General features: G+C 47.0%; 2 pseudogenes; both read right to left on the reverse strand.

Annotated features, from left to right (window-relative positions):
- Window positions 1-521: 521 nt before the first annotated feature.
- LOC136476096 (putative eukaryotic initiation factor 4A-2) lies at window positions 522-2,949 on the reverse strand (annotated as a pseudogene).
- Window positions 2,620-22,749, reverse strand: LOC136468806 (separase-like; annotated as a pseudogene).
- Between the last annotated feature and the right edge of the window lie 915 nt (window positions 22,750-23,664).

The raw sequence follows: 23,664 nt of genomic DNA on the forward strand, positions 1-23,664 counted from the left end.
TAGTCGAAAGAGTATTTTTCTTTCGTAATATTTCAGTAAAAACAGTATTTTTCAGCTAATTTCAGTCAAGATTCAACAAGCCGAATAAGACCTATGTAGCAGCCTAGGTCAATCATTGCCCATGGACTAGCTGCTGTCCAGGGTGTTTCTCTAACTGCACGCGTGAAATTTATTAATACAATACCATAGGGTGGTATTTTCTCCGTGGGTCGAATTTTTTAAGTACAAAAACAAAGGACAAAATCATTTTCCTACAACTTGACAGAGGGGCGTGGTACACTGAAAACAGAGTGCAAAATCCATTTTACTGCAACTTGATGTTAGGATTGGTTTGTACCTTGCATGGTTTTCTGTTCATATTTTTTCATCAGCAGCAATGCATGACATCATTCCTAACATGCTGTAACTTCACTTCATAATTAATATTATAACTATGACAAGAAAAAAGATTACTACCAGAGAAGCGATAATTAAAAATTTCAACCACGACATCTAGTTCAAATAATTCCGGGGAGCTCAAAGTACGGATTTAGATGACAGTTACCATGGATTTTTTTAACTCGGAGAAATATCCCAAAAACAAACGCAGATGTTGCATGGTATAGTCTTCCAAACAGAACAGCAAAAGTCTAGCTGACAAGTGACCACATATCACAAGAAACAGTTACATTGCGTCTTAGGGCAAAGTTCAAACTTCCTTGTAGCCGGGAACATTTCTGAACGTCATAGCCCACCAAGAGTTCAAATGTTGGATTGGAAGGTAGCTTGCTCATCTGGCCGTTGCAAAACCTCTGGATATCAAAAGACGATGCGTTCATCGGCAGGACTCACAAAATTAATGGCCATACTTTCAGTTTCAGAATATCTCCTTTGCTGCTGAACACGACTGATATACTGCATCAGTTGTGTTGGGAGATCATAATTGATGACAATGGGAACCTGCCCCAGATTGGTACCTCAAAGGTCAGTGGCGATGAGAATACAGGATGATCCAGCCCAGAACTCCTGGATGGCGGTGTCCCTGCCAAGCTGGCTCATACCGCCATGGTTGCCGAGACAGTGTAGCCCTTGTCTCTGACATCTTGTATGAGCGACTTGACACCCTGCTTTGTGTTCACAAAGTTGACGATTCATGCGGACTCTAGAGTTAGAGTGTCGAAAAGCGCATACAGCTTTCCTGGCTTCTCTTCCTTCTCAACTTTGTGATAGAACAGCTTGATTCCGATATCCTTCAGCTCTTCATCTCTCGGCACTTTAATCGTCACATGCTTATCCATGAACCAGTGGCTAGTTTCTAGAGCTTCACTGCAAAAGGCAGCAGAGAAGAGCCCGATCTGGATTTTGGCTGGGAGATAGTGGATAATGTTACATGTCTGAAGAAAAGATGGTAGTCATAAGTAAGTTAATGAAGTATATGGGCCATCATATTGTAGCATGAGCATAGCAAGAGCATATATGGACGATGTGTTCTATGTTAGTATGGGTTTTTTTTATAGCGGCCATTTCATCGTGATTACCACAACAGAGCTGGTAGGTAAATGAATTAAAACTAACCTGGTCCTTGAAACCTCCTGTCAGTAGTTCATATGCTTCATCCAGAACAAGCATTCTAATGTGGTCTTTACACAATGCATCCCGTGCCAGCAAGTCAAGAGTGCATCCAGGAGTTCCAATGACAACCTGAACTCTACTTGACAGAGTTTGCTGGTTCACGTGGAAACTTGTTCCTCCAGTACAAGTATAAGCTTTAACACCATGGAACTGACCAAGTACTTCAATAACTTTCTCGGTCTCATACATTAAGTCTCGCGTTGGTACAATGATCAAAGCCTGGCATTTTGCAGATCCATAATCAAGTCGCTGAAGAACTCCAGTGCAAAGAGTTACAGTTGTTCCAGACCCAAAGACTCATGGATAACACTCTGGCCACTGCAAAATGGGACAATTCCTATTTGATGGACAAGGGTAGCCTTCTCCAAACCTTAAACAAAATTGCACAGGAACGTTGGATAAGCACAAAATCGGGTCTATGAAATGTTCCCAGTACAGAAATAATTCTTAGGAATTGGCATCTCAAGAAAACAAATATAACATATGACTTACCATATTGATATATTCCCTTGAGTAGGGTTTCATGAAGACCCATATCACTGAAACTGCCATATATATGGATGTCTTCAGTTTCAGTAACTTGCTGCTGCTTACCTCTTCTTTTGAACACATGTTTGATAGGAGGCTTTGGCCTTACTATGCTCCTTGTCTGATTCTTTATTTTGCTGTTGTATACCTTCTGCTTTGTCTTGTACGACTGTGAGCATGACCAGGCTGGAAGACTGACCAAGAGCAAAGTAGTAAGAGAAGGGAGCACCATCAAGGCTTCCTAGTGCAATCTTGAGCCTAATAGGCTCCTTATTCCAGCTTCCAAACTTTCCTCATCCACGTCAATCAAGGAAGCAACTTGATATAACTCCTTCCAGTTTCTGTATATTCTTCGAACCCCACGCACTAAAACACACTCTTCAATCAAGTCAAGACTTTCCTCATCGCTTTCGTTCAACCTTGTTACAGTTAGGTTTACCTCCTTATCATCCAGTAGTGTTTCTATCTTAGGATGCTTTAATTAACTTATTACGTCATCCTCAGAGCTGAGCCAGGAATCTCTTGCTGCATTCTCTCCTTAGCTCCCAGTCACCGGACAGCTTCCAAAACTTCCACAGTTCAGATTTCAATATCCCCCTGGTCCAAGTTACTGAGATTGGATGTGATCAAAACACAATGATGGTAGAATTTCTCATTCTCAACCGTCTCCTCTGAAGGCTGAATCATGGTAAATGGATATTTTGTAGCATAGCCACACTGATGTGCCACAGGAACCAGTTTGTATTTGCTAGAATTGTGTGGATTCATTATCAGGCTAACCCTAGAAGGGTAGCAATGTATATTAGTCATACATGGGCCTCATGGGCCTAATACACTCATACTCTCATATTCCAACACCCCCCCGCAGTCTGAACTACCGTCGCAGCGGAGTTACAGACTGGACATGAAAAGAAGCACACACACGAGCCCCCCACAGACGCAACTAGCCACCAATGATGTTGAGGCTGGAGCGAAACTCGGTGAAGGTCGATGACGGGAGGCCCTTGGTGAAGATGTCGGCAAACTGGGAGGTGGTCGGGACGTGGAGGACCCGAACATCGCCGATGGCAACCCGATCACGGACAAAGTGTAGGTCGATCTCCACATGCTTGGTCCGTTGGTGCTGCACGGGGTTGGTGGAGAGGTACACCGCACTGACGTTGTCGCAGTAGACCAGCGTGCTCCGGGAGAGAGGGCTGTGGAGCTCGGCAAGGAGCTGTCGGAGCCAGGAGGCCTCAGCCACGCCGTTAGCGACAGCTCGGTACTCCGCCTCGGCACTGGATCGGGAGACCACCGGCTGGCGCTTGGACGACCAGGACACCAGGTTGCCGCCCAGAAAGACAGCATAGCCGGAGGTAGAGCGCCGAGTGTCCGGACACCCGGCCCAGTCGGCGTCAGTGTAGACGACGAGCTCGGTGGAGGAAGACCGCTGAAGGAGTAAGCCGTAGTCGACAGTGCCGCGGAGGTAACGGAGGAGGCGCTTGAGCGCAGTGAGGTGAGGCTCTCGGGGATCATGCATGTGAAGGCATATCTGCTGCACTGCATAGGTGATGTCTGGCCTGGTGAAGGTGAGGTACTGAAGGGCACCTGCAAGACTCCGGTAAGCAGTGGGGTCTGCCACGGAGGTGCCCACGGCCTCTGACAGCTTGCCCTGTGTGTCAACTGGAGTAGAGCAGGGCTTGCAGTTAGTCATCCCAGCACGCTCCAGGATATCAAGAGTGTACTGCCGCTGGTGAAGGAGAAGGCCGGTGGGGCGAGGCTCAACAGTGACCCCGAGGAAGTGGTGGAGCACACCAAGATCCTTCATAGCAAACTCCTGCTAAAGAGAGGCGATGACACGGCTGAGTAAGGACGGGCTGGAGGCTGTGAGGACAATATCATCAACGTAGAGCAGCAGATAGGCAGTCTCAGCTCCATGGTGATAGATAAACAGGGACGTATCCGACTTGGCCTCCACAAACCCCAGTGTCAGCAGGAAAGCAGCAAACCGAGAGTACCACGCCCGGGGGGCCTGCTTGAGGCCGTAGAGAGACTTGTTGAGCCGGCAGACCATGTCCGGACGAGAAGAGTCAACAAACCCCGCTGGCTGGCTGCAGTAGACTGTCTCGGTGAGAGTCCCGTGGAGAAAAGCATTCTTGACGTCCAGCTGATGCACGGGCCAAGAGCGACTGAGAGCCAGGGAGAGCACTGTGCGTACGGTGGCCGGCTTCACCACGGGGTTGAAAGTCTCATCATAATCGACTCCAGGGCGCTGAGTGAAACCCCGAAGAACCCAGCGAGCCTTGTACCTCTCAAGGGTACCATCAGCCCGCCGCTTGTGTGTCCAGATCCACTTGCCGGTGACGACGTTGGATCCGGGTGGACGGGGCACCAGATCCCATGTCTGGTTGACGAGGAGAGCCGCGTACTCCTCTTCCATCGCGCGGCGCCAATGAGGGTCCGACAAGGCGTCGCGAATGGAAGAGGGTACAGGAGAGATCTGCGGGTCGTCGGGCATCGTCGCGAGAGCCCGGGGCCGCAGGGTACCAGCCGCGTGACGCGTCACCATAGGGTGAACATGCCGCGGGTGTCGTTGAAGGAGTGGCGGGTGGTACACCGGCGACGCGACACGGGCAGCCTGAGGCGGCGGCGGCGGTGTAGGGGTCGCCGGCGGAGAAGGAGCCACCGGTGGTGTAGGCGTCACCAGTGGAGAGGTGGACCCCGGTGGTGCCGGAGGCAGCGTTGCCGCCGGCACACGGCGTTGGTAGACGTGCACCGGCTGCGCGAAACGCGCAGGAGGTGCGACAGGCGGCGTCCCCGGACCCGCTGCGGACGGAGGGGCAGGGGCAGCTCCGGAGGGCGACGCCTCCGGACCCGGGCAGGGCGCAGGGCCAGGGGCGTCACTGGTGGGCGGCCAGCGGGGGCACGGGCCCGGCGAGGGGCACGGGGAAGCAGTACCTGCAGGAGACAGCGGTAAAAACGGCTGGACCACCGTGTCAGTGGGATACAGAGAGAAGGGGTCAGGATCGGGGGTGGGAGATGGTGTGGTGGTGGTGGAGAAGGGGAAGACAGACTCATCAAACACCACGTGGCGAGAGATGAGGACCCGACGGGAGGTGAGGTCAAAGCACCGGTACCCCTTGTGATCCGGGGAGTACCCAAGGAAGACACACAGAGCGGAACGGGGAGCCAGCTTGTGGGGAGCGGTGGCAGTGGTGTTAGGGTAACACGCACACCCGAAGACACGAAGGTGGTCATACCGAGGAAGGGTACCGAAGAGAGCGTGGTGCGGTGTGGGAGCCGGGCAGGCAGCGGAAGGAAGGCGGTTAAGGAGATAGGTGGAGGTGTGCAGACTCTCGGCCCAGAAGTGAGCAGGAAGCGACGCCTGGAGCAGAAGGGTGCGCATGGTGTCGTTCGTGGTGCGAATCATGCGCTCGGCCTTGCCGTTCTGGGAGGAGGTATACGGGCAAGACATGCGCAACTGGACACCGTGAGAGAGGAAGAAGGCACGGGAGGTGCCGTTATCGAACTCACGGCCATTGTCACACTGGACGGCCTTGATGGTAAGGCTGAACTGAGTAGACACCCAGGCGAAAAAGTGGAGAAGAGTGGTGAAGGTATCCGACTTTGCACGCAAGGGGAAAGTCCACGAATAATGCGAGAAATCGTCAACCACCACAAGATAGTATTTATACCCAGAAATGCTGATGACAGGAGATGTCCATAGGTCGCAGTGTACAAGATCAAACACATGCGTAGCATGTGAAGAAGAAGAACAAAAAGGGAGACGAACATGACGGCCCAGCTGGCACGCATGACACAAGTGCTCATCGTGAGCCCGAGTACAACCAATGTCGGAACTGCGACTAAGCTGCATCAGAGCATCACGTCCAGGATGGCCGAGGCGACGGTGCCAAGTGGTGGAAGGAGTGGCGGCGAAGGCAGCTGACAAAGTAGACGGCGACGAAGAGGAAGCAGACGTCGGAAACCGAAGGGTGTAAAGGGGTCCCGTGCTGTCACATCGGAGAAGAGGACGCCGGGAAGCCAAATCCTTTACAGTAAGACCAGAAGAGTCAAATTCAACAGAACAGGAATTGTCAGCTGTAAAACGACGAATAGAAAGAAGGTTGTGAACCATAGAGGGTGCAACAAGAATGTCAGGAAGAAGAAAGGAACCATGAGTGCCGGCGGCACCCACGGACGTAACTGGAATACACGAACCATTCGCGACCATGATGGACGAAGGATGAGAGGCAGAAGGAGGGTGAATAGAGGAGAGTATACCAAGGTCTGGAGTAGTGTGGTAAGTGGCACCCGAGTCGGCAATCCAGTCGGTACCGGCAGGCGGTGTCAGGGCCATGGTGCTGAAGGATCTGGCCAAGGCCGCCGGGTTCCAACCGACAGGCCCGGGCAAGGTGTCGGGAGGTGGCACCCACGAAGATGCGCCGGGAGGTGTAGCCCACGCAGACGGGGAGTGAAACCCCGGAGGAGCTCCAGTGAGCAAGGCCACTGGTGGGCGAGGCTCTCCGCCTGGAGCCGGGAAGGGCCACATGGAGATGCGCCCCAACCACGGGTTGTGGAAAGAGGGCCAGGCTGCACCCCGTGGAGTCGCGGGCGCCTGGTGGCTCCCTGGAGGCACCGGTGTGTGGTGGCCCCCGCGGCCCCCACGCCCCCCTCCGCGGCGACGGCGGCCGCCACGCCCCCCCCCCCCCCCACCCCCGCCCGGCCCGGGGGGAGGAGAACCAAGAAGCGACGACGGCGGTGGAGCGAACGAACGCGCCGGAGGAGTAGCGGCCAGGGCAGTCGAGGAAGACGAGGACCCTGGCGCGGAGGTGGACCCTGGCTGGACGCCCTGAGTGAGCTCCTCCATGACAAGGTCGTCACGGACCTGCAGGAAGGAGGGAAAGGGCCTCTGCCGGGTGATCCACGTCCGGAGGTGGGCGTAGCGGTCACTGAGCCCGCGGAGGACATTGAGGACCAGAATACGGTCCTCCACGGGCCAGCCAAGGTCGCCGAGGGAGTCCGCCATGCTCTTCATGCGCCGGCAGAAATCGCCAACGGAGAGGTCACCCTAGACGAAGGTGCGGAAGCTCGCATCGAGACGCAGGGCCCGGGCTTCGGCATTGCCCAGAAACTAGCCCTCGAGCGCAAGCCAGGCCCGGCGAGCGTCAGCAGAGTTGCGGACGAGGTCGTGGAGGTCCAGGGAGATCGTCCCGAGGATCCAGGAGAGGACGACGTTGTCAAGGCGCAGCCACGATGGGGTCTGGACCGCGACCGAGGCGTCGACTAGGACGTGGTCGTCGAGGGCGTAGCGGCGGAGGGTGAGGAGAACCAGGTCCCTCCAGCGGGCGTAAGAGGGCGACTCAGGCTCGAGGACGACCGGGACGAGGAGTCGGATGTTCTGGACACCCCCGGCCTGGTAGTGGAGCTGAGCCACGTGCGGGTCGGCCGGGTCATGCCAGATGACCGTGGTGTGAGACGCGCGGTGACCCGTCGAGCCTGAGGAGGTGGCCGCGGTGTCGTAGGATGGAGGGAGGACGAGGAGCTGCTCCGCCTTAGCGATCTGGCGGGCCAGGGCATCAGCCGCGTCGCGCTCGCGCTCCAAAGCGAGGGCGGCCGCCCGCACCCGGGCCTGGCTGTCCGCAAGCAGCAGCCCGTGCAGCCACGAGAGCGGCGGCGAGAGCGGAGTTGGCCCCTGCCGTCTGGAGAGGGGCAGGGGGTGGCAGAGGAGGGGGAGCGGGGAAGAAGAAAGGCTCCAGGGTCTCCCCCGCGCCCCCAGCGCAGCGGCGTGGCTGCCTGCGCCCGCGCCCGCCCCTGCAGCAGCGGCGGCGGCGGCAGTGGGCAGGCTGCCCGAGCCCGCGCCCACGGCGGCGGGGCCGCCTGCGCCCGCGCCCGCAGCGGCGGGGCCGCCTACGCCCGCACCCGTAGCGGCGGGGCCGCCTGCGCCCGCGCCCGCAGCGGCGGCTGGGCCACCCACGCCCGCGCCCGCGCCCGCGCCCGCACCCGCGCCCACGCCCGCAGCGACAGCGGCGGCGGCCGGGCCATCCGCGTCCGCGGCAAGGAGGCCGGCGCCCGCGCGCTGGGCCCACGACGGGTAGGGAAGGGAGGGGAAAACGTGGAAGTAGGTTGGGGAGGGAGGGGGGAGGGCGTCCAGCCATGGCGGCGGCAAGAGGCCGGCCGGCGGCGCCTGGCGGCTGGTTGGGGAAGGGGAGGGAGGAAAACCTAATCTGATACCATGCTAGAATTGTGTGGATTCATTATCAGGCTAACCCTAGAAGGGTAGCAATGTATATTAGTCATACATGGGCCTCATGGGCCTAATACACTCATACTCTCATATTCCAACAGTATTTTATTGTGCACTGCTCCAAATTGTGCGATGTATCATGACAAGCAAAGCACCTCTTTTTATCTGATGAAGTGACAGATAGTTCTTGCTCTGGCATAGCCTTCTTTTCAGCACCCCTACTTTCCACATCTTGTGATGACATATGCCCTTCAGTCCTTGACGAAACCAGTTGCATGCCTTCTGTCTGTCCCATGTTGTAACCTACCACATATATAAACCCATGTAAGCAGATGACGTACAGAGAAAACAGAAAGAAAAATCAGTGCTAAGCTTCAAAGGAAAGCGAGGGTAATACCATGTAACGCTTTCGTGCCACCTGCATCAACACCATAGATCACACTATCAATAGTGGCCAATACCATGCCGATACTACCACACTTTAGGTCATCTCTCATCTCATGGCAGAATCCATCATTACTTTCTTACTAATGATTGTAGGCACACCATAACACACAGGAGATGCACCTATCAGAAGTGGAAGCCTGCAAGCCCGCCTAGCGTCACTTAGATATGAAACTATTCGCGTCTGCCTGCAGCTGCAGCACTTGGTACTATCATTTATTTGTTGTTGCTTCTTTCCTTGTGTGCCTTGTCGTCTTGCTCTACCTTTTTCCTCGGAAGCTATACTCATGGACTCAAATTCCTTTGTTAGCTGGCAACATTTTGAACAATTGTTGCCATCTAGAGAATTGTCATGCAACCACGAATTGAGCAAAGTTTTACTAAACCGATCAATATCCTTATCTGAAACATCCCAGAGATTCGCAGCGATAGCAGGGGAACCAGCAAATAAATATGATAACGGAGCCCCTCAAGGAGCATAACTCCCTTTGCATTGAAGTGTTCCACTGCTACATCCCATAAGAAGAGCAGCTGCACAGTTATCTATCTTCTCGATTTCCTTACTAGAAATATACTGAGTTCCTGCAGCAATTTACAGGTTAGTTAGATCACAGAGTCGTTATGTTGATTCAACCAGCCATTGTTGTCATCGTGCATTGCATAAGGAGTATATGAACAATACACACTTAGGGCTTGTTTGGATGCACTCGTATCCATCTCAATCCATGTGTTGTAGTGAATTGTGGTGGAAATTAGTTAATTTTCCACCTCAATCCAACCCAAACAAGGCCAAACAAGGCCATAGGAATCACTTGTGCTGGTCCATATTCATCAATAGTTGCATAAAAGACTGGTCCTCAATGACATTAGACACTTCAAAAGAAGTTCTTGACTCTAGCACAAGCAGAATAGCAGATTGTTCCCAGTTATGTCTGCCAGTATGCTAGTTGCAGCCAGCATGTCATATAGCCCAAAGCCGCAATCTAAACAGTCTAGTTTTGTTATGGACTGGGCTTGGGGCCATGGGTTCAGCAGCTCAAGGCAAAGCAACAGCCGCGCATCAATGCAACAGATTAGATATGCCAGGCAAGGAAACATGTGAAGATTAGATTAGTATTGATTGGTCAGATAAGATCATATAGTTGAATCTGTTAGCTATGTTTTTAGGAGCCAGCCTATAAAAGAAAGGCATATGGCAAGCTCTAGGATTAAGGAAGAAGAAACCTAAAAGCAATCAGAACCTCCAGAGGGATGGCACCTAGCAGTTTCTTCTTGCTATCCCATCTACCTAAGTCAATCTCAATCCTTATCAAGTTTAGTCCATGATGATGGAAGATTTTTTTTTAAAAAAAACTGGGCTCAGGGCATTTAACCTAAAAGAACTTCACCTAGGGCTATGCTGGTGCTAGTAGATTAGTGATGTAGCCTGCACTATCACACAGTTAAAAAAGTTAGTTGTGATGCATCAAACTGCCAAAAGGGAGGGTTATACATCAATTCTAAACAACTAAGATAAACCATCAGCTACACTTACAACTAATAAGGGAATGAAACTTCAAACAACTAGGAACAATTACCAAGGCAAATGCCCAACAAAATTTAAACATACCACTTCCATGCCCAAAGTACAGGAAAAGGTCATGATTTTTCAAGGCCAAGACCAGCCCGCCAGCCTTTGGAGAATTTCCAGCCAATCCCTGCACAACATCATTACATTGTTTGTAGTTATGATAGCATAATGTAAATTTACCTTCTAACATGCAAATGAAAAGGAAAATGGATCCTTGACAAGGAAAACACATTAAAGCTTATTACTATGTTGTCATTGGTAATCGGTATTTTCCTTTTACATCTTTTAATTGGCATTTTACTAGCGTGGGTGGCTTCCAATGGCACCAAAAATTACTTATCCCCATGCAATGATTTGGATCACTATCCTCGTGACCTCACTTTAAGGCAAAAGGATTGGAGAGAAAACCCAATGCATTCTTCATTGATTCTAGTGGTACATATAGGTACAAGCAGCATATACAGCTATGGAAAGAATCAGTATACAAATATGTACTTTCTGTACGTAGAGTGCAGAATCATTCCTCCAATTAAGGCTATAATTAGCTTAACAATGACATGCAATAAATTTCGTAGGATACACTGATACAGTTCCTATGATTAAATTCACTTCTGATTGATGTTGAACTGATGATATAGTGACGTGGAAATGACACCTAAAACTATGAGTAAACATATTCTTAACAAAAGTTACTACTAACCACTTCTTCTTTTTTCGAGATGTACTACTAACCACTTCTATACACCATACACATATTTACTTTATAAGAAACTTATATTACATTTCAAACTTTTATTTTGAACAAAACTTCTGCATTTCAAACTCTCATCTGAGCATCCAGTAAAGGAAATTTTGACAAGAGAGATAATTAGTTTGGAGAACGAAGCCAATTTTCTAATATGATTACCAATTAAGTTTTGACAAGCCATGTGTTTACCTTCCACTCGTAGTTTCTGAATAACTGAACAAACTCTTCTTGTGTGCTGCTCAGGTCACCCCTAGGATTCAACAGATAATATGTATTCAAAAGGATCGATGACAGGAAAAGGAGGAACTTCGGAACTGCCATCTTTGTAATCATTATTGATTCGAGATAATGCTAAAAAGATGCTACCCATTGATGGCATGCGATAAATTTCTTGATTCCTTAGTACAGGCAGGTTCTCCCAAGGAAGCATCTGCAGTTAATAATTGAAGCAGGTGAGGTCACTGGAGATGTAGTAAGGCTATACTATGCTTCATTCAAGGATGTTACTGACATAACAGTGCTAAATAAACAGCGCAGTAAATCCCAGAGTGCAAAGCAATAAGTTAGCAATTGCCTAGCAGCACTAGGTGCTAATTTGACTGGGAAATCTAAGGTGCCAATTTGACTGGGACATTTACAGTGCAAAATGTAGACATCCAAATAGACCACCTCACAGCATCTACTGTCTAGTTATCTACCGGATAGCACCAAAGGAAACTGAAATGGACAAAGTGAGGCTAGCGACAAATAATATATAACAGCATTCATGATATTCACCCTCACCACTTTACCAGCAAAATATGCTGTCAAATAACAATTCCATCCAGAGTTCTAGACTTATAATGCAGATGAAAAGTATCAAGAACATGTAACTAACAAGCTATTTTGTTGCTCACCTGAACATTGACATCAAGAACTAAAATAGCTGGATCTCTATCAGCTGGCTGAGGCAACTCATATACTGCAACAACAACAACAACAACGTAGCCTTTCAGTCCCAAGCAAGTTGGGGTAGGCTAGAGTTGAAACCCACCAAGAGCCCCAAGTCACGGTTCAGGCACTTCAATAGCTGCTTTCCAAATACTCCTATTCAAACATAGATCTCTAGGTATATCCTAAGCTTTCAAATCTCTTTTTATTGCCTCCCCCATGTCAATTTCGGTCTTCCTCTATCTCTCCTCATATTATTAGCTTGGCTTAGGACTCCACAATGCACTGGTGCCTCTGGATGTCTCCTTTGGACATGGCCAAACCACCTCAACCGATGTTGGACAAGCTTTTCTTGTGCAGTCAATATGAACGTAGCAAACAATATCATGCCGTAGCATACAGCAAGAATTCAGGCAAGAAAAAGGTAAGAATGTTTTTCAACATGGAGGATCAACAATGTTTTATAAGCATACAGTTTCATATGGATATGTGCGAGAATTTTAAGCAGAACCAGAGGAAATGTTGATGTAATAGTTATAGGGAAGAACCCACCCTTTTGGAAAACCATCAAGCACCGAAACCTTCTGTTTCATTTCTGAAAAAGGGGACGTGCACCAAGGAAGCACTGCAATGTATTTGAAAATGTATTCTGACAGTGTTATCGTCGTCCTCTATAGTTCCAGCGCTAGACATGAGGGAAGAATCTTCTGCAACTCATATAAGCATGTGGAATTAAACGTTTGAGTGTCTCCATAGCTCTGTCATCCATTTGGCAGGAAGAGAAAGCTCTAAGTCTATCTTTCCCACAGCACCCTCCCCTTCCAAAGTAACCTTTATACAAAATGAGTTGGAGAAAACATTCTTGTACTTCATCCACTGACACAGAACCACCAAGGATAGCCTTGATGGGCACTGGATTGACTTCAAATTTGAATTTTTTATCCAGATCAGTGATAATACTTGATGAGGTAGACTCAATGTGTTCATCAGATAATCGATGGCCCAACAGAAGGCATTTCCAGGGTCCAAACCAAGAATCTTCAATGTTTCTGTTCGAAAGAATGAAAATGATATCAGGAAAAGAAACATTATCTTGTGTTGACACCACCAAATTCCAACAACTGAACCAATTTAAACTTTGATATGCATAGGTAATCAGTAATCTTACTTTAGTGTGTTAGCAAGGTAATTGTTGAGCCTCATTCTATGCGACCACCACCTGACATGATCTGCATTTACATCATTAATAGTAAGGGTTGCACTGGAGAGGGACATAAAATTCTCCTCAAGTATATTTCTGAAAACTGGAGCCACATAGTCTGTAATTCCATAGCCCCAAGGGCACTGCCACTTCTTATCTAAAACTCTCGTTGGATTGCCCAAATCTTTGATGCAGGAATCTTCAAACTGCATTTCTGTTAACCAATAATAAGTAAAAAATATCCAAGATTAGATTTAGTTATGGCTGCATGCAATCACAATATGTAATCCACACACCTAAAATAGCATCCACTGGAAGAAGCATCGTAGTAGGTTCATTTGTTGAATCAAACCTTGAAAGCAACATCCAAGCAGGAAAAAACGGAGGATGGCAAAGGAATTTCAAAAGGGCATTAACATAATCACCTCCAAGCATACTAATGCACAGAATTGGTAGGTCAGGAAGTTTTTGGAAGAATTCTGTCATATGTTTCTCAATATGTTCTATGTCCCTTGATGACAACCTGATAAAGGGGCGTACCCAGTGCAGAGAGCTCCTGCTCTGTGCGGGGTCTGGGGAAGGGTGTTAGTGGCAAGCCTTACCCTCGCTTGTGCAATGCGAGGAGACCGCGACTCGAACCCGGGACCTTCCGGTCACAGGCGGTAAGACTCTACCGCTTGCATCAGGCCCGACCTGATAAAGAAATATAGATTTTACTACACATTTGCAGATGCAATATGATCACAAGTTCAGTTGCTACATAAAATTCTAAACCTGAGAAATTTCAAAACATCGTCATCCGTCTCATTTCTGAAATCTTCATAGGTGCCCTGAAAATGTGAGGAGATATGAATAAAAGATACAGAATACGGAACTGTTCTAACCCAGCTCTTAAGTTGCTAAGATACAAACCTCCGGAACCTTTTCCTCGGACAATGCTTGTAAGCTAGAAAAGTAATGACAATTGAGATAAGTTCCCACAGAAACTTGATGGAAGTATGCGGCCCAGTGATTCAAAGAAAGAGAATCTTTATGAGAACCCAAAGGCAATTGAATTGAGGAATGTGTAGTTGATAGCAAGAATATGCACACAAGTAACTTGCAAACCTGCAATGGGCAATTCGGATTTTAAGATAGAAGCCACAAGCAGTATAGCAAGAATATATCTAATGATTAAAGAAAACGGTAGCCTTACTGTTATAAAAAATAGACTAAGTAATATCCACTAAGCATTATAAGTAGTCCACAGTACATTTGCACAAGATAACATGACATAACAAACCTCCTGAACAAGTGAGGGGCTCTCTCTGGATAGAACAAAAGCTTTGAGCAACCAGTGAACAACATCAGCCATTTTTACACTAGAGAAGATACAGCAGATGTCCCTGCAGAAAAGTACGATGAAAAAAAAAAGGGCGTACCCAGTGCAGAGAGCTCCCGCTGAGTGTCAGTGGCAAGCCTTACCCTCGCCTGTGCAATGCGAGGAGACCGCGACTAGAACCCGGGACCTTCCGGTCACAGGCGGTAAGACTCTACCGCTTGCACCAGGCCTGCCCTTCTGAAAAGTATGATGAAACAAAATAAAATTAAGCAATTATCATGAATTGCTACAACCAGAATATCATATATGCATATGTTGCATTGCATAACAGGAACTTGATGAAACAAACCTTGGCTGTTCATAAAGGGAGCTTTTTAGCAAGAAGAAGCTCATACTGCATAGAATTTCTGCGCACTCTAAAGGAAGAAAAACACCAATGCTCCTATCCATGATTAGTCCAATTAAGGCCCATAAGTCCTATAGCAATCCTGTGGAAGGGACCTGAAGAACAGCAGTGATATGCACTTCCAATAGACACTATGAACTTCATGATCCCCATTGCTATGAGATCCCAAGGCTCTAGCTGCGAACAAGGTAAAAACGTAGCTGAACCAACAGATAGCTCAATTACAGGAATCTGATCAAACTTCTTAACCAGCATCACATGCAAGTATCCGACATAACAACAACAACAATAATGTCTCAAGGTACACCTAATCATTAAATATGACAATTATTATGCAAACATTTATCATTTATAACTAATGTCAAGCCAATGATTGCATGTCTCGTCTTCAAGCACACAGAAAGATAAACTAAGAAGAAAGTACCTTTTTTTAATAGAAGTGACACAAGGTAGTGCCGGTGAACACAGTCCAATCTCAGCTGCAAAATATTCTGAATGCACCCCGAATTGAGGGATTTAATGAAAAGGCAGCTCCAGCAACCAAACATATTACATAGGACATCTTTGCTGTGATCAATGCCACCAGGAAAACACTCTGCTTCACCGCAAACTAAAGCATCTGCAGCCAATTCATCAGTCCAAGATATGTTATTTTTACTATTTAGCTCAGGTAAAACCTTTTCACTTCTCATAAATGCATTTCGCTTACTAGAGCGAGTTCTAGTCTGTGCAGGAGTCTCTACATTCTGTCCCTTAGCTAAATGTGATGAATTTCTGGATGGCCTCCTAGCTTTAGCATCTAACGGTGGACGTGGACCAGCTTCAGCATTCCCTGAGTTTTTCCTTTGAACTTGTATTACCGTGCAAACACTACATGGAGATAACAATCCATCCTTTGAAGTTAGGGGTTCTTCCCCCAAATTACAAGCTTCATACTTGCTCGGTATACAGTCTTTGCTGCACACAAGATAACCGGTTTTATGTCTATCAAAGGACCCGTTACAATATTCCAAGTCAGTGCTATTCAATTTGTCTATTGCAGATTGGTACATGCCTAAAGCATTAGACAAATCAGCTGTCATCTGTTTCTGGATTTTTTTTCCCAAATAGACTCCAAGACAGATCACCAACTTGCATGTCAACTGATATCCCCAAAGTCAGACTGCAGAGCTTACATGAAATTGTTGCATCATTTTCCACAAGATCTCGGGCATAATTAAGCTCACTCTCCGCTTCATCCCATAGCTGCTGCTTACAGTATAGTTGACCTGAACAAAAACCAAGGAATGTGAGACAAGGGACAGACAAGCAAGTTGGGGTAGGCTAGAGTTGAAACCTAACATGAGCCCCTAGTCGGGTTCAGGCACGTCAATAGAACAGAAACACAATTAAAGAATTATGTATACCTAGCAATGATGAAAAACAATACAAAAAAACTGATAAACCATGGAAATAGAATTATATATACCTAGAGATGATGTAAAGACAATACAGAAAACTGATAAACCATGGAAATTTGATATCTCTTTTCCTGTCCGTAAGAGAGCTTCTGCTTCAGCACCATTGCCAATCAATTCATGCATCATAGCAACCTGCCAACATAATGTAGTGAAAATTCATGCATAAGGAAATCACTACTGCCCGTGGCTGTGGTAATAATGTAATATACAACTCCAGCCCCCATTCAATTGGTTCCAGTAGCATATACTTCTATAATCTTTGTTTGTGTTATGCTACACTATCACAATACCTGTAAAGTGCTCTCAAGATAGCACCTAAGGACATTCCATGGAGTAAGGAAAGAATCCCTCATGTCGATTGATCTGATGGAATTTGGCCAAATCTCAACTACTGTTGGGTCACACACTTCAAGAGAAATGTCCTGCCCACAGTGTTGTCTTTCCATATATCCAGATATGCCCGAATTGAGTTTGAACTTCTTTTTTAGGAGCTTTTTGCGCAAATGGAGGGCTTCTTTTCCATATGAAAAGGCCTGTAAGAACAAACATTAGATGTGTTTATTTACATAAAAAACTACAAAATCTAGAGATAGTTCATGTCCACTGAAGATTTTGCACCAATGTTTTGCAGAAATTAAACAACGAAGTTAAATTGTTGAAAGCAAGAGAGCAGTCACCTGGAAAAGTTGTCCACGTGAAAAAACTCTTTCTGATAAGTCATAGTATAAACAGCCAGCTAGAAAGGTTGATTGGTCATTTGATGTAACCTGCAAAATAGAATACAATAATTGAGAGAGAATAAGAGATCATGGTTAACAAATTTGATGTAAAGCAACCAACAGAACTTACTTCAGATACCAGAGATGAGGCAACTTTGCTGACTTCATCAACACTCGTTTCAAAACTGAACTGCCTTCCAAAGGGATGCTTACATGATTGAGGAATAAATAAGGCACTTGGCAGCATCCTCTGGAGAAACATACAGAGAGAAGGATGGTCTCCTTTGAAACAGTTTATCCAAAATTTAATATCGTGGCAACGAACACCAAGATGCTCTGTGGCAATAGAAAGAAATCACTCATCCAGTGGAAGATAACAGCATGCATGACTAAGGCGCCCACTGGTGAACAGCAAGGACAAGAGCTTTTCAAGGGGTAATTTTTCTTGCTTCCATATCATTATCATAACCTTGCACAACTTAAACTGAAGCTCAAAACAGCCCTACGATGGCAGAATAAATACACATGATTATGTTGCTAAAGGAAAGCAATTTCTCATTCAACTTAATAAACTAAAGAAATATCATGGCCCTACCTTCATAGATAACAAATCAACCAGGAAACAAATAAGTGGTACAATAGTTTTTTATGGCTGTTGCAAGACCATATCAGAAGAAGAATGATCAAAAGTCTCCATCTCCAACCATAAGTTAAGTGCTTTCTCAGCAGTATCAAATATTACCTATGCAAAATAACAATAATGACACTAAACATAATTAGATAAAGCATAACCATGTTACACTAAACATAGACATGAGAGTGCTGGTATTGCTTATATGAACACTAAGGCCCCGTTCGTTTGACCGGGAATGAGCCAGGAAGAATTCCAGACCGGTATCTTTACTCAATTTACAGAAGCATTCACTGGCCGGATTAATTCCTGGCGTCCTAATGCCCCAACCGAACGAGCCCTAAAATGGCTAGGATTTGAAGCAGTTACCTCCCCATCAAGTTTGTCTTCCTGAGCGCAATGTGCATACAAGCAGTATGCAATGGCCAACTGATTGTTCGCAATAGTGTTGGCATGAGATGAATCCTGTGAGATCTTTTGCTGGTTAGATGAACAAACATTAATCTATATCTCCCTTTCTTTGTAGATAAGGGAAAGGCAATATGGGATCCAAACTCACCAGTAAAGATATGGCCTCATGTAAAGACTCAAGGCAGCTTTTTATGTTTTCCACTCCAGATGCACGAAGTGCACCTACCTTTCTAATAAAAACCCTTGTTCTCTCCAAAAAATGTTCTTTCGAACAGTAAATTTTATTCAGCAGAACATCTATGATCCTTATCTGCATTTTAGAGCAGAATTCTGTGCTTCGGGCTTCAGTTAATCCATATGCTAACAATTCCTGCAGAATGCAATGTTTTCCAAGAGTAGTTAGCCCCAACAACAGAAAACTACAGCTACACCAAATTTAACCAAACAAAACAAAATATGGTACCTGCTCTACTATTAAGCCTATCAGCTTAATTGGCCATGAAGACCGATATTTCAAAAGAGAGGGATAGAGAAGTGGAGCATCATCCACCTTATTATCCCCAAAATCTTTGTGTACAGCCTATAATTTAAGAAACAGAACATAGTTACACAAACATAATAAGTGTTAAAAAAGGCAGAATTATTTTTAGTCAGTACCTTAACCCACGCCTTGATTAGTATAAAAGAACCTCTGAAATATTCAGAATTGTCGCCATCAGACAACAATTTAGACAAGCTCTTCGCAACAATCCCAAGTGTCGTTTCTATTTCTGTGCCACATCTACATAGAGCATCAACCATCTTTGCAATCCTTGAAAATGCATCCAAAATTATATCCATATCCTTCAGTGTATCCATCGGCAAATCCATCATAATGTTGTTTCCATTTGTCCTTGAGGATAGTCTACAGTAAGAAAGCCTGACGTGTGCCCATATTGTTTGGCAGCACAGTTCTAAAGCCTTTGGTGCCTGAAGCAGAGACAACAATATTCACTTCAATGGTAGCTCAGAAGGGGTTGGCCCAACAAAAAGAAGAAAAAGAAACTTAGAACTTAGAAGGAATACCTCTTTAACATGTCCAGTATTATGAAGTGTCACTCCGATGTTGCCAACTGAAGGTATCAAGAATTTGAGCTCCTCAGGCGTTAACCATTTACTTGAAATAGCACAGACAATGAAACCCAAGCTCTTCTGGAGTATGCAAGCAAAAGGTGTTAATGGACAATAAGGATGGTGATACAAAGCAACAGCAAGCAACTCAACGCCCATTTTCAACAACGCATCTGGATATAACCAAGCAGGTTTACTGATCAATATATCTTAACAAAATAATAATTCTCGGCATAAATGTTAATAGCATGATATAACCAGGGATTTTGTAATTGCACTAGGCGCAATGGCAATGTAGCAGTCTAACATAAACATAGGAAACACACTAGATTACCTGAATATCTTTCTAGGTAACAAAGGAAAACTTGATTGCGGAACCAAGGACTGTCAGTAAGGTTCCATGTTTTTCATGCCGTCTCTCGTTGTCTCCTTGAGACATTTGTGTACAGCTGTTACAGCACAAATGACAAAACACCTTGTGAAATCAAGAACCATTGTCTGTTCATAAGCCATAATTTCTACCGTGCCCGTCCTGCGCCGCCGCTGGTCTTGTCTGCGCCGCCACCCTCGCGCGCCGCCACGCTGCAGCTCTGCTCGCGTGCTGGCCCGCGCCGCAGCGGGAGTACGCTTGCGCTGGAGGTCTGCTCGCGCGCCTCTGCGCTGGCACGCGCTGCTGGGGGAGCTCGCCAGCGCCGCTGCCCTCGAGCCGCCGCCGCACAGACCGTGCCGCGCCACCGTGACGCTCCGCCGTCCACATCGAGCAGTAGGTGAAGGTGGACGGGAACCAGATCATGGACATGTACATGAAGAGCATGCAGCAATTCACGGATTCCCTGGCCAAAATGAAGCTCCCTGCCTTGGACATAGACAACGGTAGCAGCGGGAAGAGCAGTCCCGCAGCAGCCACACCCGACGCAGACTCCACTGGTGCCGACTCGAGCGTGGTGAAGAAGCCGGCCGCCGCAGGGCAGCAGGAGAAGCCGTCTCCCAAGGTGTTCTATGGCAGCCGGCCATGCAGGCCCCGCCGCCGTGCATAAGACCTCTCGCGTGCTGCAGTGCGCTCGCGCGGCAGCCGCCGCTGCGCTTGCTTGCTCCGCTGGCCGCGCGCTCGCGTGCTGCAGTGAGCTCGCTCGCGCGCCGCATGCGCTAGCCCGCCTGCCGCCGCGTGTGCTCGCCGAAGGCGCCACCGCTGCGCGTGCTCGCTCTGCTGGCCACACGCGCTCGTTGTGTGGGGACTCCGTGGGGTATTTATGTCATTTTACCAGTCAGTTGACACCGTTACTGTCCTAGATGGACGGCAGTGCCATTTAAGAAAGAAAATTTTAACTTGATGCCAAATAGAAAAGTTCAAATTTTTAAGTGCTAAATACGAAACACTGATTTGTTTCAGTGCCAAATAAATAATTCTCCCAATCAAGATTACTTAAACAACACCCCTATAGTACATGAAGGCCAAATTAAATCTCAACACTATAAAAATAACTGATTAAGTACTGAATTCTAACACTAAGATCGTGGTGCTATATAATATGGTATAGTTGGAACAAAGTAATCCTACAACTATACAGAGGAGTCTAATCCAATGTATACAAGATGGTGAAAAACAGGGCTCCTTAAGATTGTTTACAAGTTGCATCTATGCAGAAGCTCAACTAAAATTTCAGAGCATTCCACAACATCTGCACATCTCTCCACTCGCACATCTCCAAAACTACAGAAACATACTTATATTCAAAATTTTGAAACTAATGACCTACACATCTAGTTTTGCACAAGCAATGTATCATTTTTGTTTTTAAGTTTGGCAATTCATTGCATGTCCTTTTGGTGTTTGTCATTAATCACTGTAACTGTTAAATTTAGCATGATGCCACGATGTAACATGCTTCTGAAGTTTGGTGAAATTCAACATTTTTCACTGGGTGCATTTGTAGATGTTTTAAGTGTCCATACAAATACATACCCTACACAAAATTCATAATGTTATGAGCAAAAAAATATCATTTGTCCCGCATGTGCAAAAGCCGATCTATATTACTCCTGATTAATGACCGATTATATCTTCATGTCTAGTATTTGCTAGTGTATAAGGAGGAGGTTTTTGTATATTTGCATAGACCTTTATGTGTATGTATTCAGCCCTAGAGCCCCTGTAATGAATAACAGTGCTACTCATAACAATTGAAAGGTGCACAGTAGAGAAATTACAACAGACTTCCAGTAGCATGAGTAGAATGAGATTACCTTTACTACGTACAACAGAATCACTAACAGTTTCTAGCACGTGGAGCAAAAGCTGTGTGCTCCCTCCCCAACTCAAATCTACAGAATAGCAAATCTTGGGAGCAATCTGCAGCCAGGGAAAAACAAGTATCAAAATTAACCTGAACAATCTAAGGCTCCAATTTGCAGAACATCGATAAGGCAATCAATTTCATAATGACACATACTGCTGGCAAATGCTCGATCATGCCCTCTTTCACACATCCTTGCACTGTGTGATGACAGAATCCATGAACTAGATCACTACTGAAAAATGAAGACTCAGAAACCAGAAAAAAGGTGCACCAGCTCATGCCATTCACAAGCAGCGGGAGATACTTCCTCCTGACTTCATTAGTCAGAATACTGCACACAAACATAAATTCCTGATAAGCCCACTCAGTATCTCTCTTATTTGATGAATCCTAAAACAAAATTGGTAATCTCACCGAAGCCATGGTTTCAGCTGTTTGAAAAGGCTGAGAAGTCGTTCGTAAGGGGCAGGTTCCTTCACCTTGCCCTTGCTGGAACAATTGGCAAGGCACGCAGTGAGCTCGACCGCAAGGACGGTGACTTCAGGATCCGTGCCAGCCTCCCCAGCGCTGCCAGGGTCCGGAAGGAGGACGGAATCAACGCTTGCAGCACCACGTCGCGACTTGGTGCTCGTGATGGGTGGAGAGAGCGCGGAGCGGAGGGCGTCGAGGGTAGCGGCAGCCTCCGCATTGGCGCGTGCGAGGTGGCCGCACGACTCGAGGCAGCAGACGAAGCGGCCGCGATGGAGCAACACGGAGTAGGGCTTCCCCGCGAGGCAGGGTGATATGGCCTCTAGGCAGTCCAAGAGGAGGCCGTAGATCTCAAGCAGTTCGTCGGCGGCCTCGCCGCCCTTGTCGCCCGAGCCAGGACTCGCCCGGACGAGCGGCGGGAGGAGGTGGAACGCGCGGCCGAGAAACGTGAGGAATCGCTTCGCGAGGAGGCGGAGGGTAGCCGCGTCGGGAGGCGGCGGGTGCTTGTTGTGCTTCGTCGCCCTCTTCGGTGGTGGCTTGGGGTTAGGATTTGAGCTGGGCAGGTAGGGGGTGAAGGGTTGTAGGTAGGCGGCGAAGCGAGAGTGGAGGCCGGCGTAGGAGGACGGGGACGAGAGGGCAGCGACGAGGTCGGCGGCGGCGGCCTCCATTGCCGTCTAAGGTGGATGAGCGGAGAAGCCAAATTGGGGAAAATTTGCGGTCGTATTTTGGGGGATCTCGGGGGTGGGAATGGGCGGGAAAAGGCGACTTTTACTCGTATTTCGGAGCTGGGACTGGGAGCGGCCGTTGAGAAATGTGCGGCTGCGGACTTTCAGTTTTCGATTGAAGTAGGAGGCGACGAGGCGTGCCTAGCAAAGATTGAGAATTGGGCTTTCTAGCTGGGCTTTTTTGAGGCATTTAGTGGGCTTTTGCATTATTTGAGATCAAGCTTATAGGTTTGCTTTTTCTAATGTGACTCAAAAAAAACTAATGGTTGAAATATTTTAGGTTTGGATGGAGAAAAAATTGTGATTGATCCATTCCAGTTTCCTATGGCCTCGGGCTGCCGCCCATCGAGGCAAGCACCAAGCACCCGCTAGCCCCACCTGACACGATCACCCCTCGCACGTGGACACGAAAAAGAACGTCGTCGACAAGGGACGAGGCCATGTCAGTGTTCCTCTGATTTTTGGGACGAGTTTATCTTAAATTTGAAGGAGAATACTCCCTCCGATCTAGTTTATATAACCATAGTCTAATATGACAGAGTTTATTGTTAAATTAACTTATGACCATTCATTTATTTTATCTTATATTATTTATTTATTTATATTATAAATTTATTATTATTAAATAATTTATATGAATTTAACAATAATATCAAGTTTGTACTAAAATAATTAAAAATTATTGATTAAACTAATGGTCAAGATTGTAAAGTCTAACCTTTAATATATGTGTGTATCTATAAATTGACTGAGAGCAGGTATTTACCTATGGGACGATGACTCTATTGCCCCTAACCAAACCCTACCTCATATTTATTCGCTAGATAGACTCAAACCCTACCTAAAATCAGACCCCTA

The sequence above is a fragment of the Miscanthus floridulus genome, chromosome 8 (assembly GCF_019320115.1).
Source record: "Miscanthus floridulus cultivar M001 chromosome 8, ASM1932011v1, whole genome shotgun sequence".
NCBI classification, from domain to species: Eukaryota; Viridiplantae; Streptophyta; class Magnoliopsida; order Poales; family Poaceae; genus Miscanthus; species Miscanthus floridulus.